The 21,699-nt window shown below is 33.9% G+C and overlaps 1 pseudogene; it reads right to left on the reverse strand.

Moving 5' to 3' along the window:
* Nucleotides 1–778: 778 nt before the first annotated feature.
* Nucleotides 779–19,402, reverse strand: LOC117933051 (annotated as a pseudogene).
* Between the last annotated feature and the right edge of the window lie 2,297 nt (nucleotides 19,403–21,699).

Consider the following 21,699-nt stretch of genomic DNA (forward strand, 5'->3'; position numbering starts at 1 on the left):
TTTAGACAAGATGAATATCTCTAATATGATGTTTCTTATGATGTGGGGTATAATATTTAACACTTTGAATAATTATTTCTATTTTGTCAATTTTATAAGACATTATGAGCAATGAAAAATAAATAATATTGATTGTTGAAAACAACGCTTATATTGATTAAGTATCAAATAGGTAAATATATGTATATTTTTTATTGTTTTATTATAATTAGGATTTCGCTTTGTTTTTCACCTTTCGCTTTTGACAACATTACTTCATAGTGAATATTGCAATTATGATTAACCCATGTTTTTTTTTTCTCTTTGGAAATTTTCCATATTATATCACTGTGTCTATGTCTCTCTTTTATTTTCTAAATTTATGGTTTGATTCCATTTATAGCATGAATTTTAGATTTGTGGACCATGTTTTAAAAGGTATTGAGGGTTATGCACTCAGGCTCACCTCAAGGCAATTGAGGTGATTGAGGCTTAAGCCTCACCCTATCAAGGCTTATAGCTTTGAGGATATAGCCTCAAGGCTGCTGGGACCTAATCCTCAAATACCCAAAGGGTTTTTGGTATTTATTTTATAAGAGACTTAAGTCTTTATTTAATAAGTTTGAATATGATCTACTTCAGCAATTACAAAATACCTTGAGGTCATTTGAGACTTTAAAGCCTTTGCCTGTTTCTCTAAATCTTTAAGCCTACCAGCCCGATTATTAGCATGCTCTTTGATTGACTTCTCAAGCAGTGACTCTATTTACACAGTTTTCAAGCAGAAGTTGCTTTCTTAGCAGCTGACTTTGATTCCCCAAGCTCCTGCTCAATCCTTTTAACCAGTTCACTGAGCTACATTGCAAGCAAAAATAAAATTAGAGAGGATAGAATCATATTACATGAGAAGAGGCAGCCTGATGGTAACACCAAAGCTTCCTCCTAGACATTTTATGTGAGAAAGGAAAGGCCATAAACCTTAGATGCTCATTTTGCTCAGCCTTGTTCTGAAATAATGAAAGGTCATATGACTTAAGTTCCAACTGCGCTTTAAGGTCCATGAACCTTTTCTGAAGAGGCACGAGGTCGGAGATCTGCAATGTCAACCAAGAAATAGACAAAAACATAAAACTAGTATTGGAGAAGACTGATTTTATTCAAATCTCAATGAATACATCTAAAGAGAAAACATACACTTGCAATAATAAAAACCATTTATCTTCAAATGATTGACAAATAATTAAAAGATAGATGTCAAGTTTGTTCTCAAAGTTCCAAATATGCACTGAATAAGTAAAAATAAAATGAAGTACAACATTGAATAAAATCTCCAAAGCTGATAATAGTCATGCAACCACAATACAATCTACTTTCAATAAGAAACTTTATATAACATTGGACTTGATCATAACCTATTAGAGACAAACAATAGGGAACAGTGCCCCTAACTGTTTATGAACTTCAGAAGCTAGCAACCCTATCAGATAACCTGAATGTTTATTTATCAGTAACCATAAAGTGCAAAAATAAAATAAGGTTCATATAAAGATAGCATTTTTAAAAGAAAACAGAAAACATCTTCCCATTGTCATGTTGAATTGAGATAAAAATCAAAACTTTGCAAAGTAATCATCATTTTACTAAAAGTTTTTTTCACTTTATGAACATGAACACAACGACCCTGCTGAAGAAAACTTATAAGATATTAATATTTTGAAAACATATGTATGGTGGACAATGTTAAAGTCACAAATCATGTGAAGGACTATTAGGTTAACTCAAATAAATACTTCTTATTAAAAGAAGATGCAAGCACATACATACACCATTAGCATATTGAAAAGAAGTTTTATTTGAATAAAACGCATGAAGATTTTTACTTTCTATTTTTTTTTAATCCCAAATACTTCATTTTTCAGGAAATAAAGGCTGTTCAAAGTTGACCTTTGCTTCAATTTCTGATAACTTTTGTTGATGAATTCAAAGTTTTGATTTAGCCTCTGCCAAAGCATGAAGTTGCCTTAATAGATTACCACCACCTCTAAAACAATAAATTGTTAATTTAAAAGGTTATTTTACTAAAGTTGATTTGAACCTTGAGAGCATCTTCTAATGTAGGTATGGTAGTACAAATGGCCTTTTTCCAACATACTTGAAACATATGTATGCATACAAAAATTAAATAAAAAGAATAACCAAAAGAACTGCAAAATTACTCAATTTTGTATTTATATGTTCTTACAAACAATAAGCAATTGAAATGACAGGTAACTACACCCCCTGAAAGAATGTTAACTAGATAGAAAATAAGCAGGCAGGTGGTTTACTTGCGACTACCACCAGTCAGAAGACCACTTGGTTGAAATATATCACCATCAAGAGTAACACTTGGAGTGGAAATATCCCTGTCAAAAGCAACCTGTCGACCATTCATTTCAATACAAATTAGCTTTGGCTAAATCAAAAATAAAATTTATCATATAATTCACACTATGACCAGTTTGCATATAAATAAAAAGCAATAAGAAAGCAATGAATGTTTTAGAGCTGAAAATAATACCCTGGACTTGGGACCACCTGATTCGATCAGGTTTACGTCCATCCCTTTGAGTAAAACAGGTTAACTAATTATAGACATGTCCGGTTAGAGGTTAGCCTCTAACACCAGATAAATTCATACCCAAGCTGAAGTTCTTCGACTAGGTTATAAACAGGACATGCTTTGGTCAGATAGTGTTAGAGAACATGCAGATATGGGGCTGCACATCCATGAATGAGAGAGGGTGTAAGAGAGCATGTTTATTTACCCAATTTATTGAGCTCAAAGGAGGTTGTTCACAATTTGTTTGCCTATGGACTCGTCTATTTCTCCATGTATAGGAATAGGGCCACACATGAAAGAGGATGCTAGAACACATACAGGTATGGGGCCTCTCATGTGGCCTGCGGGCCTATTCGTCTCTCCATGCGTGGGTATGAGGCTACACATGAAGTAAGGTATTGGAGAACATAGTGGAATGGGGCTGCACATCCCCCATGGTTTGTCTATCTCTCTTCATACAAATATGAGGTCACACATGAGAAAGGTCTTAGAAAGCATATACTTATAGGGCCACACACACCCACAACCATTAGGAGAATTGGTTGTCCAAAGAAGTAGTTTTAGACCACTACTCTATCAATTACCAACTCTAGATATAAATCCAAATCATTATGCGTTTGTTACATATCATACACTTGAAAATCACTGCAGAAAACAAACAAAATGGACTGAAAAGATATTCCCAATTCTTATTTCAGTCAAACAATAATTTAGTAAATCATTGATGATACAAATAAACCAACAATACTAATTTGATGATACAAAAACATAATATCTTTTACCAATGATTTTGAAGACTATACACTAAAGGAAATGTGTAATAGAAGTTCAACTTTCAAAAGAACTAAAATTTTCCAAATTCTTTGAAGTCAATTGGTATAGAAAACCCAAAGACTTAACTTTAATTGGCATAACCATCTATTTTCTTAAGCAAAAAGCAACTAAACTTGGCCATGCAGAGATTTAGAGTTTGGTTTATCCGATTACTATTAAAGAGCAATTCCATTGTAAGTATCTATTTGGATCATTAATGGTTTTGATTGACACTACCATCATGGTCCTAGCTTTTCCCTAAGGGGCCATTTAGATGAGAGGTGCAAAAGAAGGGATTTCAAGATAAATAGAATTTGGCATTATCTTCTTCGAAATCCATAGATCTTAGTATTTAAAACAAAGATATAGAGCCATAGACGATTACCCCACCCACCATTTTTGCTAAACCATCACTATAGCCACCAACACTCCTATCACTATGCCATCTTCACCACTACTTATGTAACCACCACCACTAACACATTAGCTTTATTACCAAATCATGCCACCCCACTGTGTCATTTTTATTTTGTTTGATAACCAAGGAACCTTCCATGACCAAGCCCTTAGGACTCTCCATGGGGACCCATTGTGTCATTGCCATGACAACAGATCAATAATACCACTCCCATGAAAATGACTTTCATACCATATTTATTATCATCTTTATTACAACCTACTCATATGGTAAGGGATTGTTGGATGTGAAAAGAAAAAAACCAAATAAAAAGACATTTTTACTTATTTTATTCATTAGTATCTTTTTTACATCCAATAACCACCTGCTATTGTAGACCCTCCATTTTACTCTCTTATCACATGTCCTATTAGGTTTTCGTTCGATACTTTACAACAATTCCCTGATGGCCCATTACTACTCATATAGCTTATCTTTTCTGAGCCACCTTGGAGACTTTGGTTGAGAGCTTTATCTGGCTCCTCATTATGACCTTAGTTGTTCTTCGAGTTTAGATTAGACTTCATTTAGGTGCACTTTAGGTTAGACTCAGTTAGGCACCACCTTAGGCCCATTTAGGTACATTTGGCCAATTAGGCACCACCTTAGGCCTATCTAGGTTCACTTAGGTCCATTTAGGTACACTTGGCCTATTAGGCATTCTTAGCGTGACTTGTATGGTTGCATGGCTTGTATGCCTAACATGCCTTGCATGGCTCATTTATCTCATTTATCTATTTATTTGTTTGTTTATTTATTTTTTATTATTATCAATCACCCATTTTTATTTACTTATTTATTTACTATTACTTATTTATTTGTTTATTATCTTGCTATTTATTCATTTATTTATTATTATCATCTTATCATTCTTCTAGAAAATCTTTATTCATTTATCTGATTTAATAATTTGATGCTTTCAAAGGAAAATCTACCAATGGAGAAGTTTTTGGAAAATGTGGGACTCTTTAGGTGATATGCATGGATTGATTTTTGGAAATTCAAAAAGGATTTCTCTGGTGAATGAGACGTAGAATTCGAAAAGAGGAGTCCTCAGGTGGAACGGTTACCAATTGCTATAAAAAGCACACGCGGGTGGTTTGAATGGGGGGATTCTGAGATTGTCTTTGTAGGGAAAGAAAGGAAGCATGACAAAGCTAAGTAAGAGATCTGAGACGATATACCAGTGGGGATTTTCTTACCAGGGAGGAGCATTTCTAGGTACGCTTTCTATAGACCCTTCCTTCATTCTCGTTATCTTCTTGTTATGTATTGATCTTTGAGGGATTTTGGGTTTTGTCTGGATGCTTAGGTGTACAATGACAGAGGTTATATGTTTGTTTGCATTGGTACTTGATTGCTTCTATAGATGTCATTGATTTCTCCCTTAGGAGTTCTCTAGTTTTGATTTAGGGCTGAAAGGTTCTACCTTTATTTATTTACTGTGCATTACATGAGAATTGTGGCTGTATTTGTTTGCTAGAATCTGCTCATACTCCCCTCACCAACCTAAGCCCATGGAATAAAATGCGAAATGTGGCTTCCGTTGGAATTTTTTTTTTTTCCATGCTCCATTTCTAGTCGTCCTCTGTTTTATGTGGATATTTCGAGTATTTCCAGTCATGTATGCGTCCTTGATCGATGGCGTTAGAGAATGGCTTCTTGATGCTGTCAAAACTCGATATCTAAATTTGGAAGAAGAAAGCAGGTTCAGGGGTTTCTCGTACAACTACTGTTCCAGGAGGAAGATTGTTTGGCACCGGTCAAAGTATTTATTACTAAAGAACGAATGAAACAAAGCAGGGGTGGAAGAACATAGGAGAGACATTAGCATGAGTTTTGGTGCGTCTAGGAATGCAGCATGGGAATTTGATCCATCACGGGTTTTCTAAAATTGTAAAGCTCAAACTAAAGGTCGTCACGGTGAACAAGTTGGTTATGACGTTTAATTTGGTACTCATTTTCCTTGAATTCAGAGTGGCAAGATAGAAGAGAACATATCTCTTGGCAAGGGAATGGATAAAGAAAGCTATGGGAGGGTCCTTAATACATGTTCCTTAAAAAAGACCTAAAGGTTTTCTCGTCCAATGACCACACAGTTATGGATGGTCTGATTCTAAGTTTAGATTGTTGCTCCTAGTGATCTTAAAAAAGCATATTGACTGCAAATCGTAAGCATGGTTCGTGATCTTGAAGAACCTCCAAGTAAACAAAATGACAGGAGGGTCTACTGGGTCTGATAGCTAATAATGGTTTAAAGGGTCTACCGCAATTTCCAAAAGCCAAGCTGTCGTTTGTTTTCTTATTAAGTCAGGGTTGTTGTACATCTTTCATTGATCCAGGCTCATGGAGTCTTACAGCATATGTTAGTCTTGATTTTCAACAAAGACTACCATAATCCTCTTTAATGCCACACCTCTCATGGCATCTCATACTCACTGGATAAACAAATATATCATATTGAGATCGGAATGACAAGAGTTGAGGTCTATGATATGGATATTAGACATCGAATCCTTACGATGATCCTTTACTTACTACCTTGTCCCTGGTATTTGGTAATGCAGGAAAGATTGGAGTGGCTAGAATACCCCCTTCTTCAAAGGCCCTCGCATTTGTTCTTAATGGTCTCGATGCCATTTGTCTCAAGGGCTTAAAGGAAGTGAAAGAAGCTTCAGTATCGTGTTCCCTTGTGAAAAATGAATGAGATTTTTGCTCCCTTGGCTAATGTTGTGTAAAAGCTTCTACTGTATTTTCATTAAGGAGTACTAGCATTGACATAACTATCAAAATTGTTGATAGAATTGCTTCAACATGGGATGAAAATGTGGAGAACTTTGGATAGGAAAGAAATAGGAAATTGCAAAGGTTGTCTTGTGGAAACAATGTTGTCATGGTTGATTTGCAGCAGTTTATTACCACTGCTTTTGAAACATCGAAATCTTGTTTTTGGTGAGCCATCCTTCCTTTTTGTTTGCTTTTGTTAATTCACTTGCTTCTAGACTCATTATCAGTGGTGATTAAGATTGTTTTACAAAGACCTGGAAAGATGTAGTTTGTGTTGAAGCATAGAGCATCCTGGTTGTCTTTGAGATGTCCAATTCTGTAGAATGTTGTACAACATGCAACAAAAATCCCATGAGCCCAACTTCAAGTTCAATAACATTTTTTGATATTGACCCTCCCACAATCAGTTCGTTCAATGACCCTGTTTGCAACAAGTGTCATAGCTTTGAAAGTTCAGAGTCGATTTCAGAATGCATTAAGGGGCAATGATGCTTTTAGTTTGGTATTTTCTACTATCCATGCCTATGGAAGAAGTTTATCTCTTAAAATGGTTACCACAATATCTCGCCAGAATGAGGAGTTGCCATGGAAATTTTGTATTTCATCTGTGATACCAAAGCAAATATTTCAGATGGATCCGACTGGGAATCAGAAATCAATGGCAATCTCTTATGATATTTGCAAATAGTCACAGACTTGTTCATGAAAAATCACATACATATATTGATTCTTATGACTCCTAGAGTTTATAGAGTTGAGCCTTGAAAGGAAGATACCAATGATCAAGGTGGAACATGATTGGGTCCTTGACTCTAATGTTGCTACTGGGAATGATACTTGGATTCAATGCATTACAAAGTATGGAAACTCTTCCTTGCCTTTCAAACCTATTGTCACAAAATTACTAGAGAAACATCAAGAAGGAAGCTTATTGGAACATAATCTCATGGGAGTTATAGTTGATATTCTTCAACAAAAGCCCAATAAAAGCCACTCTTCTCATCTCTGTAAGTGAGAAAACTACAGATATTTGATGTCTAAAGTTGTCAACTAATCAGGAAAGTTCCAGAAGAAGTCTCTAAGTTAACCTATTTAACTTGCTTAAACATGATGCAAAGCAGTTTAAAGGATGGAATTAAAATTTTTATACTCCAGGTTGCAATCACAGTTCTGATAACACTCAAACTCAAAGCATCAGGGGATGTGACAAAATTGCTAGTAATGGAGATCTTGGAAGGCATTGGAGATATACTGAAAAGATCAATTTCTGCCACCTTGATTAAATATCCAAACAGTGAATGGCTAAATGTGTTTTAGGAAAAGATTAAGAAGAAAGTCGATCCAGTAACAAGTTTATTCTCTCATTCAGACCAAGGGCTCACCCATATGATACAACCAACCAAAACTCACCAATTTTTAGATGGCATTGAGTGAAATTCAGGTCAAAGTGTTGGCGTGAAATCAAAGCTCTCATAAGCCACTTTACGTTCTCTTCTTCGCTCAGATAGAATTTCCTATTAGCACAATTAGTGCACCTGGTTGGGTGACTTTCTCGTTGCAAAAATTAGTGAGGAGTTCAAAGACTTTATACTTTTGTACGTGAGTTATATGATGGGTAGTTGGTGATAAAAAAGTTTTCTTTTAAAAAAAAACATTCCACCCATTGCTCTCTGAACTGGAGGTAGTGTTCCAATGGCATCAGATTGGGTTTTCCTAACTTTACAGGATTCAATGGCCATGTAGAGTCACAACTTCTGAGGTAATCTGCAAGGGTAAACTAATCACTGAAATAAGGCACAACAAAGGACTCTATTTCCATTCTCAAGAAAGCTTTGCCAGTTATAACGACACTGAATGTTCTTAGATATGATACCATCCACGTCACTAAAGTTGAGGCAAGCACCGAATGTGACACTTCCATTCCTGTTATTGGCACTTCTATATTTCATCCATATAGAAAAGATGGGACTCTATAGAAAGAGATGATGATTGCAACAACCTTAAAGGTGATGATGACGGTTCCAAGTGTAAAGAAGAGAGCATGTGAAGAACCTGCAGATTGCTAAATGTTTCCAAGATTGCTCATAGATGTATTTCAAATTTTCAAGAATTCCTTCAACACTGCCAAGCTTGCTAAGATGTAGAAGAAATTGGAGCAACTTCAGACTCATGCGCAGAATGAACACCTGCAATTTAATCAAACTAAGATGATTACCCATAACTTGCAGAATTTGCACTCTCAATTGCAGTAGGAACAGAAAGTTCCGCCTTCGAATTTGAAATTGGACCTTAAAGATTGAAACAGGTGGTGATATCTAAGCTTGATTTAGAGAATGAAGCAGAGTGGTCTGTCGGACACCTTTTCGAAAACCAACAGATTGCAAAGCTCTAAACAGGAATCAATTCTTAAAATCGCATTAATTGAGATTGATGTTCCTCTTAAGTCGATACATGCAAAACTATTATCTTCAATTCTATAAAGTGGAAAAGAAAATAGAAAGACAAAAGTATTAAGAAAACAGAGGAAAAAGGGGAAGTGACAGGCAACACAAGTTGAAGCTGTGTTTGTTAGTCATGGGTTCCAAAGCATCAATACTTCAGAATTTCATATTAGAGATTTCAGAATAAAGTCTTTGCTAGAACTGGAAATGATTGAAGTCATGACACTATTGTTATTATTGGCATCAGCAAGTGAGAAGTTGGAGATGAAACAGCCATCTGTAGATTGGAAAACTGCATCAGGTTTCAGTTTTGCCCATGCAAACAGTTAAAGGAAGCAAGTCAAGTAACAACCACTGGTAGTAAGATCTCCGAACATGAGTCTTTTGAGCTACAACTTGAGACATCTCGCAGAGCTAGCGATGTCAAGAAAGTAGTCTATTGTTATCATCAAGTAGGTTAAAATGGCAAAACCAACAATGCTAAACGAAGTTGAGAGCCCTCTTCGAGCGTAACAATATCTTGAATCAGAAACTGACACCCTTGCCATAGCTACATCTTCGAATGATGGAAGTGGGCCATCAGTGAACTCCCTCATACAGGCTACAGATGATTGGTTAGGATAACTGAAAAGGTAAAGGATGAAGTTCATGATAAGCAGGAAAACAAAGAATATGAGCTACAAAATAATCCAAAAGAAAATTGTGAAAAAACTGATGAATCAAATGAACTCCTGAGCGAAGACTTGAAACTCGAGAATGAGTGGCAGCAAGTGAGCACATGCTCTGAAATGAATATGGCCAATTCTTCTCCAGACATGCCAGCAATGTACAAAGGCCTCTTCATACAACCATCAGCAATCCAGCTACAGCCAAACCCCCAAGCCTCGCTCCGACATGGCCACTCTGGTGCACACTATCCTCTTCTTTTTGCACCCCTCTTATTTTCCTTGTGATTTTACCTGTTTTGAATTATGTTTTCAAAATCATCTTCATCCTAATAACTCTAATTTTAAAGAATCATCTTCGGACCTTTTTTAGGCAGTAAAATCCAGGTTTCAATAATCTTTTGCTGCCATTTTTATTCGACATGCATTTTCACTATTTTCTTTTACTTTCAACCATTTTCTTGATTTTCTTAATTTTCAACAAGCATGAACAAACTTCATAATTCCAAACAATGGAATTCATAGAATCAACTCATGCAAAATTAATTAGGGCTTTGGTGGGGGCCCAACATTCATGATATTTTCTTCAATATTGTTTGTTTGATATTTAATTGATTGCGTTTCCTCTTTGTGAATACATGAGATGATTTTACACATTATTGAGCTAACCTTGTTCCTCATTTTAGCGCTCAATTTGTTGTCCAGGTACGCTCTCCACACCCCATTTTCAAAATTCCACGAATATCCATTTCTTTGTGTACTATGCTCTTGCTTGGTGTCATGTTTGATTGTCTTGATGTTTTATGATAGCGCTTGAGAAGCAGTCCAGGTACACACTTTGACTCTCTTTTATGATCATGATTTGACTTTCTAGCTTGGCATGTTAATTCTAAAATCACCTTAATCTACCTAGGTACCTTTAATCAATTAATTAATTGTCATATTTCCCTCAACTTAGTCACTAGAGACCTCTTTAAGGCTTAGAAGGGTGTTATCTCTTAGAGGTACCTTCCCGATAGGTAACCTGATCCCCGAACCAAGACTCAAGTTTTTCAAGACTTGCTTTTCCAAAACTATAGAGTCACTTCTTTAGAGTTTTTCTTTCTTGTTTTATTTTCCCTTTTAAATAAAATAAAATGAGTGGCGACTCCAACTTTTCCAAAACTAATTTTTCACCAATAAAAATGAGTCTCACCATTAAGTGGGGACGCACGTGAAAAATGCGGGTCCACAGCAATATTTAGCAATGGTAAAAGAGGTGGTATAGAAAATGTTAATGATAGCATCATCCCCATTGCTACTACCATTCCATCACCAGTACAACTACAACAACTCTCATTGTTTTTAATAAGTAAAGGCAATTGTATTAAAAGAAAAAGTATACAAAGCAACCAAGGTGTGAGTACACAAAACGACTCTCATTGTTACAATGCCACCATCACCATTCTATCAACCTTCAAATTTATTAACATCAAACATAAGCAGAATCTTCAAAAGACTATTGGCATTCCATTCATTCAAATACTTGATCACAAAATCCTTAATGTTAAATCAAAATCATCATCCAAACAACGATTAAAAGAAAAGCATTGATCAAAATGAAACTTCTATTTGTTGGCTTAGTTTAAAATTGTCTTATTCCATTAATACATAATAAGTATATTAGTCATTTCATTTCAAACCCATTTCTATCATGATAGATTGCAATGTATGAAATGGGTTTGGCTCACTTCAATTTCCATAATCTTTAAAAAAAATTCATTGAAATCATTTTGCATAAGCAAAAAACAATCAAAATCTACTATCTAATAGGTCCCACATACACTACCCCCAATGTACAAAAACCAATTTAACCACATGATTTTAACTATACAATTTTTCACATACTATTTTCCTTCTAAATAACATTAACATGATCCAACTGTTCAAACTTTTTTATATAAATCAATGAAAATCCAAGGGACAAAATGATCAAATCAAGGTATCTCATACATAGGGTACTAAATCGTGCTCATTAGATGGTGATTTCAATTTTTTATTGCTGATGGCATTGCTTGAGTATAATAGTTGAGGAAACCTCAGAATAGCTCATAAGGTGCAGGGCAGTATGGCAGTCCCAAATTTGGTTATGAAGCTATATTTATAGCCATTTTAAATTTAAAGGATGGAACCAATTGATTGATACAATCTATCTAATTCTATTAACCTATATGTCACTAGTAGGACTAATCATCCTCAAAAGAGAACTAATAGAAAAAATCTACTAAACAAAGAAGAATCTCTTGAAGGCAACTGACATAGAAACCTCAAAACAAAATGAAAAACAAAGGTGCTGAAGCCTTAAACATATTTCCATAAAGAAAATTGCCTACAAGGCAAGGAAAACTTTTTAACAAGATTGTCCTTCAGATGATGGCACGCACTTGAAATCTTAAGATGGTATTGTCCTTGTTTCCTAAATATTCAACTCAAATGACTGGATGGACAAGGAATAGGAAAAATCAAATGATATAATATTCTCAAAGTAGATCAAATAATAGGTAACACACACACACCAAATATTCTACTTAAATGATTAGATGGACAAGGAATAGGAAAAATCAAAGGATAGAATAGTCTCAAAGTAGATCAAATGATAGGTAGCACACACACACACAAACTAAATATTCAACTTAAATGACTGGATGGACAAGGAATAGGAAAAATCAAATAGAATATTCTCAAAGCAAATCAAATAATAGGTAACACACACACACACACACACACACACTAAATATTCTACTTAAATGACTGGATGGACAAGGAATAGGAAAAATCAAAGGATAGAATATTTTCAAATTAGATCAAATAATAGGTAACACACACACACACACACACACATATATATATATATATATATCACATGTTTCATCATTTCATTTTTTATAGAATTATTCAGGGCAATGCAGCAAAAATATATGAAACTTTGTGCTTTGAAGTAAATTCCAAAAGAGCAGAAATATACTTCTGCTTTTCAGCTGCATTTCTGGTAAAATCATCGCGTGCTTCATTGTTTCACTTTTTGCAGAATTATTCAGTGCAATGCAGCAAAAATATGTCAAACTTTGTGCTTTGATGTAAATTCCAAGAAAATAATTTTTCTAGAAATGGAGTAGAAAAACAAGTATCTGAAATATGGCATCAACAAAACATTCAAATAGAATCATACTACTCAAATAACTGCACAGATAACTGCTTTGCCAAAATGAGTTCACCTCCTTTGCATTGAACCAAACACATATTCCATTGCACTCTGAGACATTTATACCAACTTTTAGTAAAGCTATTATCCAGCAGAATTTGGTTAAAAATGCAAGAGAGGTCAATGCTCAATTCCCACTGCATATGCTATGCAATAAGATAAATAAGGCTTGCCCATTTTCACAACAAATAAGTGATGGAATTATGCCCAAGCACTAAAATTTCTAGTAACATGGCAATATACAAACATTTCACAAAGCGCAACATTCAATAATGAGGTTCAACATCATGGAAGCATACCTTTAGTTCCTCATCATATCCAACCAAAGAAAGAGCAAGTTCTGCATTCTCCTTACCAACCTGAAGATGCCAAATAATAATATTTGAACCATGGCTGACAGACCGAAACCATTAAATTATGGAGAAAACTAAGTGCATTGACTAACCAGTCTGGAAGCTGCATTTTGAACTCTTAAAGGAATAGTATGGGATTGAATTTTGTTCAACAGTATGATCATTACTCTTCTCCGGAGATCACCATTTTGAAGCAGTAGTTTTCCAGTATTTTCTGTGTCTACAACAACATTAAACAACTTCCCACCAGCAACCTGTAAGTGAACTCAGCATAAGAATGCATATGTTATTTTGTAGTCATAAATATTGGCAAATGAATTAAGCCCTTGAAAGCAAACCAATTATATCCTATCATGCATTCCCAACCTATAAGGCAGTCATTGTGGAGCTATCCTTCACTTTGATTAGTTTTGCACCACACCTTTCACCCTTGACCTATCAAAATTCTTCACTGGGTCACGGTATGTAAACTGAACATTTCTCAGTTGAGCAGAAAGAATCCTTGTCTCATCTTTTAACTTCTGCACCACGTCCAGCTTAAGAGCATGTTCCTGAAAAGCATTTTGCAATCTAATATGTAGAAGTGTGATCAAATTGGGATTTATATATCATTTATGTAGTGCTAGGAGCCATTTGGGAAAGAGCACACTAACCTTTTGTGATGCTTCCATCTGACCTTCTTTGTATGTAAGAGATTCCAATGCCATTTTGATATTTTCCACATCCTTTCTCCTCACATTAAGCTCGTTCTCAACAGAAACAGCTTCTTCACACTTAGATATTAACTCATTTGTTTTCTCTTTCAGCTCTTTTTCACAATGAGTTATTTTTGTGTTGAGCTGTTTCAATTCTGTTTCTGCACTCCTAACTGTTACTTGTGCATCAGCTAGTTGATTTTCAAGGCATTTTTCCTCACTTCCACTGCTTTTACCAGCTAGTATCATGGTATGTACAACATATCTTTTAAATACAACTCAGCTTGCCTATAAATGAGAGCAATAACAATGCCCATCAAGTTCAATAGCAGAATGAGATATATTAGCACTCTTTTTACCTGGTTCTCTTTTTCACATTCTTCCAAATTCTTAGAAAGTCCCTCAACTCTTTGTTTTAGATCAGCTGCCCCATTTTCAGCCCTTTTGACAGCAGAGGCCCTCTCTTCAACAGACTTTTAAATCTTCAATACCTCTAACAATCTGGCAACATCAACACGACTAAATGTGATATTCCATACAACTCACAATAACAACAGAAAAATATTAGTACAAAACAGGAAAAGAAAACACAAAAAGCAAACCGTCAAAAAACAAAAGCTAGTGATAAGCATGCAATGCTTCAAACCAAGAGAAAACATATCTTCATTTGTTTGGTGCCAGGCTCCAGTTACCTTTTCAGCATTCTCTTTTTCGCTCCTGAGAGTGTCTTCTTGATTTTTCAGTACTGATGCTTGCTTCACAAGCTCATGAGAAAGAGCATCTACATTCTCTGATAAAACTTTTACCTCTCCACCCATACTTGCCTCCTTTTCAGCAGTCAAGTTTGAAACTTGTGTCTCCATTTCCTGTATTTCCACCTGCATCCTTTTGTGACTGTCTTCAATATAAGCAAGCTTCGTCTTTACTTGTTCAACCCCAGAGACTGCACTGTCCCTAATCTTCTCTGCTTGAACAAATTCATAGGCAATGCAGAACCTTTTAAGTTGATGTAATTCTGCATTGCCATTAGCCCATTGCATATACTGCATCCATTCTTTCCTCAACTTCTCCAAAGCAGGCAATATCTCCTGGTCAAGAAGCTTATCAATCTCATCAACTTTGCTCTGCTTCTTCTCAAGTGTTTTCAGAGCAGCCTCTTTCTTTGTGTCATACATTATTGTCCCAGCAACCTCTTCAAGGATAGATAATATCTCAGGAGGTTTCATGTTTAAGACCTTGGTGATGCGCCCTTGAATTATGAGAAAATGTGGGTTGTTAACATTGAGGTGTACAGAGTAGAAAAGGTTTTGAACTCGACTAGGCTGGGCAAGGTGTCCATTTATCAGGTATTTGTTCCTTCCACCAACCACAATCTGCCAAGTAAGCAAACAATTCTAGACTAAGTTGGAATAAAAGCAATGCATTGAAGGTCCAAAAGGACATTAGCATAGCACTAGTTGGAGCAAACCGATTATTGGGTGTATTACATATGCTACCACATTAAAGTGACAATTAAATTTTGGAAAAATATGTGAAATGACTTAATGCTGATTAATTTTGGTACCAATTTGCCATGGAAATAGACTTCTTGTCATTTAGTAAATCTCGAAATTATAATTTTATCTTATTTTTTCTTCCATAGTTCATGTTTTTTTTACCATCTAGAATAGAGCCATCAACAGAAGAACCAAAATAGTTTTAAAAAGTCATAAGAATTTGGTCAGTTTTTAACACCCTTAAATAACAATGTTTATACTAGAGTGAAGAGAAAAAACTAGACTAAGTTCTTATGTTATTAAAATTAAAAAAAAAAAAAAGATAAGACTTTGTCCTCCATTTAGTTGCTGAGAAAGGTAGGAAAACAAAAAATCGGATAAAATTTTGAATCTTCATGTTCCATTACTAAGGACCATGGGATCTGCAAACCTCACCCAACTCAATGTACTACAACTGTTCAGCTTACTTACGATATTTTTCAGTTGCAGATACAAACACCACATAAACAGAGAAGTCAAATTTCTATTCTGGTTATTTGCCCCTCGCCTCAGCATGCAAACAGGAAGTTCTTGTAATTACCAAAAACTTAAAAGAAAAATGACATAATTTCATTTGTTGCGAGTTTAAGCACCACAAAAAATCACTGTTCCCAAAAAATGCACAAAAATCCCCCCAGATCTAACATTTTTACCAATTTCTCAAGTTCAATCGTTCTAAGATTGGCCTATTTCACATCATTTATGTAGTGCTGGGAGCCATTTGGGGAAGAGCACACTAACCTTTTGTAATGCTTCCATCTGACCTTCTTTGTATGTAAGAGATTCCAATGCCATTTTGACATTTTCCACATCCTTTCTCCTCACATTAAGCTCATTCTCAACAGAAACAGCTTCTTCACACTTAGATATTAACTCATTTGTTTTCTCTTGCAGCTCTTTTTCACAATGAGTTATTTTTGTGTTGAGCTGTTTCAATTCTGTTTCTGCACTCCCAACTGTCACTTGTGCATCAGTTAGTTGATCTTTAAGGCATTTTTCCTCACTTTCACTGCTCTTACCAGCTAGTATCATGGTATGTACAACATCTCTTTTAAATACAGCTCAGCTTGCCTATAAATGAGAGCAATAACAATGCCCATCAAGTTCAATAGCAGAATGAGATATATTAGCACTCTTTTTACCTGGTACACTTTTTCACACTCTTCCAAATTCTTAGAAAGTCCCTCAACTCTTTGTTTTAGATCAGCTGCCCCATCTTCACCCCTTTTGACAGCAGAGGCCCTCTCTTCAACAGACTTTTAAATCTTCAATACCTCTAACAATCTGGTAACATCAACACAACTAAATGTGATATTCCATACAACTCACAATAACAGCAGAAAAATATTACTACCAAACAGGAAAAGAAAACACAAAAAGCAAACTGTCAAAAAACAAAAGCTAGTGGTAAGCATGCAATGCTTGCAACCAAGAGAAAACATATCTTCATTTGTTTGGTGCCAGGCTCCAGTTACCTTTTCAGCATTCTCTTTTTCACTCCTGAGAGTGTCTTCTTGATTTTTCAGTACTGATGCTTGCTTCACAAGCTCACGAGAAAGAGCATCTACATTCTCTGATAAAACTTTTACCTCTCCACCCATACTTGCCTCCTTTTCAGCAGTCAAGTTTGAAACTTGTGTCTCCATTTCCTGTATTTCCACCTGCATCCTTTTGTGACTGTCTTCAATATCAGCAAGCTTCGTCTTTACTTGTTCAACCCCAGAGACTGCACTGTCCCTAATCTTCTCTGCTTGAACACATTCATAGGCAATGCAGAACCTTTTATGTCGATCTAATTCTACATTGCCATTAGCCCATAGCATATACTGCATCCGTTCTTTCCTCAACTTCTCCAAAGCAGACAATATCTCCTGGTCAAGAAGCTTATCAATCTCATCAACTTTGCTCTGCTTCTTCTCAAGTGTTTTCAGAGCAGCCTCTTTCTTTGTGTCATACATTCTTGTCCCAGCAGCCTCTTCAAGAATAGATAAAATCTCAGGAGGTTTCATGTTTAAAACCTTGGTGATGCACCCTTGCATTATGAGAAAATGTGGGTTGTTAACATTGAGGTGTACAGAGTGGAAAAGGTTTTGAACTCAACTAGGCTGGGCAAGGTGTCCATTTATCAGGTATTTGTTCCTTCCACCAACCACAATCTGCCAAGTAAGCAAACAATTCTAGACTAAGTTGGAATAAAAGCAATGCATTGAAGGCCCAAAAGGACATTAGCATAGCACTAGTTGGAACAAACCGATTATTGGGTGTATTACATATGTTATCACATAAAAGTGACAATTAACTTTTGGAAAAATATGTGAAATGACTTAATGCTGATTAATTTTGGTACAAATTTTCCATGGAAAGTAAAGTGATGATCCAAACAGTAATAGAATAGAATTCTTGTCATTTAGTAAATCCCAAAATTATAATTTTATCTTCTTCTTTTTTCCATTTTTTTATGTTTTTTACCATCTAGAATAGAGCCATCAACAGAAGAACCAAAATAGTTTTAAAAAGTCATAAGAATTGGTCAGTTTTTAGCACCCTTAGATAACAATGTTTATACCAGAGTGAAGAGAAAAAACTAGACTAAGTTCTTATGTTATTAAAATTTTAAAACAAAAGAAAAGAAAAAAAGGAAAAAAAGATAAGACTTTGTCCTCCATTTAGTTGCTGAGAAAGGTAGGAAAACAAAACATCAGATAAAATTTTGAATCTTCATGTTCCATTACTAAGGACCATAGGATCTGCAAACCTCACCCAACTCAATGTACTACAACTGTTCAGCTTAATTAGGATCCTTTTCAGTTGCGGATACAAAAAACCACATAAACAGAGAAGTCAAATTTCTATTCTAGTTATTTGCCTCTTGTCTCAGCAAGCAAACAGGAAGTTCTTGAAATTACCAAAAACTAAAAAGAAAAATGACATAATTTCATTTGTTGCGAGTTTAAGCACCACAAAAAAAATGGCTGTGCCCGAAAAATGCACAAAAATCCCCCCAGATCTAACATTTTTACCAATTTCTCAAGTGCAATCGTTCTAAGATTGGCCTATTTCACTGAAAGAAAGAAAGAAAGAAATCCAAAAAATAAAAAACTAATTACACTGAAAACAGGCTTAAATCATATCCAAAGGATCATGAAATTTCTTAATACAAGCAAACATGTTTCACAATTTCACCCATATGAAGCTTTCTTCTTTCAAATTTGAACGATCTAAAACATACATACCAAAAAATAACAAAACATAACATTACATAATAGTATTACAATACTTCTCAACAGTTCCTCAGCAACCAAACAGGACATCTTTCTTTTTCATTTTAATGCAGTTGTCAAAAACTCGCATGGAGAATACATTCACAATAGTCAGAAAACCTAAAATTTACAAAATGGCTAAAAAAATAGACTAAAAAACTAAAAATCAGTGCAAACCCCACGCACCTGCCGTGTTACCGTAATATCTGGACAATCCTGGTAGCCGAGCGGACTCCGACTCCTATCAGAATTATCGAACACCACCGACACGGTGGCCTTAGTAACCCCAGCTTGGCCTTGCTTATGGACCAGCTCCTGGAGATTGGAAGCGGACCTGCTGCAAATTGGTAATGCCCAACACAAAGCAAATGGATTCAAGAATGTTGGACTTCCGGAACCATTAAGGCCCGTGATGGCATTGAAGTAGGGATCGAAGCCAGGGACGACCGTGCGAGTGGCGTAGGATTTGAAGCCCTCCAAGCAGATGTCCTTTATGTACATTATTGGGATGAAATTGAAACCCTAAGGGGGAGAGCTGAAGAGGGAGGTTTCGGAGATGGAAACCCTATAGTTCGAGAGAGGGAGTGGGGATTTTGGAGGGGTTTTGAAATGAATGTCTATTTCAAAGGCGGGAAATGACTGGATTGTTATTTTTAATTAAAATATTATATAAACAAAGTATAACTGTTAACACGTCAGCGGGGATAGGTCAGTTGGGAGAGCGTCTTACATTATTTATCCTTTTACTTCTCTATTTTCTATGAGGCCCATCCATCACCAATTTCTTTTTTTTTTTTTTTGAACTCTTTTGAAATGATGGAAATGTTTTTTTTTTAACCTAAATATTTGGTACACTTAATAAGATTAATGTTCCATCTAACAATAAAAAACATCAAGAAAAGAAAAAGAAAAACATGAAAGAAATCTTAGTACCGATTTAGAAACTATTGTTGAAAATAGTTTTTGGTTTTCTAAAATAGAAAAAAGTTTTATAACATTAAAAACATGTTTGACAATTTTGCTAACTAAATATGATTTTTAAATTATGTTTTTAAAAATAAAATTGTTTTAATTTTTTTTCCTGAAACTATTTTCAAAAAAATTGTGATTTATTTGGCCGTGTTTTATGATGCTTGTTTTCTAAAACTATTCATTTGTACATTAACAAGCTAACATTGTTAATGTTAAATTGTTCTAAATTGTTTTAATTTGTACATTAACAAGCTAACATTGTTAAATTGTTTTATATTGTTCTAAATTGTTTTTCCTACAACTGTTTTAAAAAAAAATTATTAAACTACGGGTTTATTTGGTTGTTTCTGATGCTTGTTTTTAAAAATTATTAATTTGTACATTAACAAATTAATAATTTTTTGCTAACTAAATATGTTTTTTTAAATAATTTTTTTTTTCAATTTTTATTTATAAAGTATTATAAAAGAAGTAAATTATAGATAATGGTTTTAAAACTTTTATATTATATATAAATGAACATATTACTTTCATAAAGATCAATAGAGAATTTTATTTTATTTTTCATATTTGAGTTTTTAAATAAAAATTTTGCTAACTAAATATGGTTTTTAAAATAAATTAATTTTTTTTTTCAATTTTTATTTATAAAGTATTATAAAAGAAGTAAATTATAGATAATGCTTTTAAAACTTTTATATTATATATAAATGAACATATTACTTTCATAAAGATCAATAGAGAATTTTATTTTATTTTTCATATTTGAGTTTTTAAATAACAATTTTGCTAACTAAATATGTTTTTTAAAATAAATTAAATTTTTTTTTCAATTTTTATTTATAAAGTATTATAAAAGAAGTAAATTATAGATGATGCTTTTAAAACTTTTATATTATATAGAAATGAACATATTACTTTCATAAAGATCAATAGAGAATTTTATTTTATTTTTCATATTTGAGTTTTTAAATAAAAATTTTGTTCTAAAAAATTAAGTAAGAATTTTTAAAAATAAAATTGTTCTAAATTTTTTTTCTACAACTATTTTAAAAAAAAATTGTTAAACTACAAGCTCATTTGATCATGTCTTATGATGTTTGTTTTAAAAAACTATTAATTTTTACATTAACAAGTTATAAGAGTCACATTGAATTTTTATATAATGAAATGTTTATTTATTGTCATTTGAGTGACATAATTCCACAAATTGAAATATTCAATATACAAATAGTTATCGGTGCATATTCTTAGTTCTCTTCTTTATTTTTTCATAAAAATATAAAGAAAAATAAAATAAAATGAAAATTATTTAAAGCGTCTCCCATAATAATAATGCGAAATTTTGATAGATATAGCATTTGTCATTACACAAATGTCAAAAGAATGTTTTGTTTTAGTGTTAACACCGTAATTTTTAAAGTCTAAGAAAAACAAGTGATAAAAACAAATGATTGAGTTTAAATCAAATTTTCATTTTCTTTTTGTTCTCCTTTTCCAATTTATTGGGTATGCATTGTTTTCTCTTTACTTTCCCTTCTATTTTTTATAATTCAAAGAAAACTTAGATGTGATTTTTCTTTTATAAAATAAAAAATGATTTATGCTATAGGGCCATAAAACAATCAAGTCAAGATATATATACATGACAATTGTAATTTTAAATTAACTTACTACCATTTATTACAAATTTCGAGTGCTACTACTTGTAGAATAATCTCAAAGCTTATTTGGTTATGTGATTTAAAAATAGTTTTTTATTTTTTCAAAAAAAATATTTTTTAAAATTTCTAATACTATTTAACCTATGTTTATTGAAAACAATTTTTAAAAACAAAGTAAAATACAAAATAATTTTTAAAGAACAAGTAGGAGTACGTTGTTTTCATCGAATTTTAA

This window comes from Vitis riparia, chromosome 16, assembly GCF_004353265.1.
Source record: "Vitis riparia cultivar Riparia Gloire de Montpellier isolate 1030 chromosome 16, EGFV_Vit.rip_1.0, whole genome shotgun sequence".
NCBI classification, from domain to species: domain Eukaryota; kingdom Viridiplantae; phylum Streptophyta; class Magnoliopsida; order Vitales; family Vitaceae; genus Vitis; species Vitis riparia.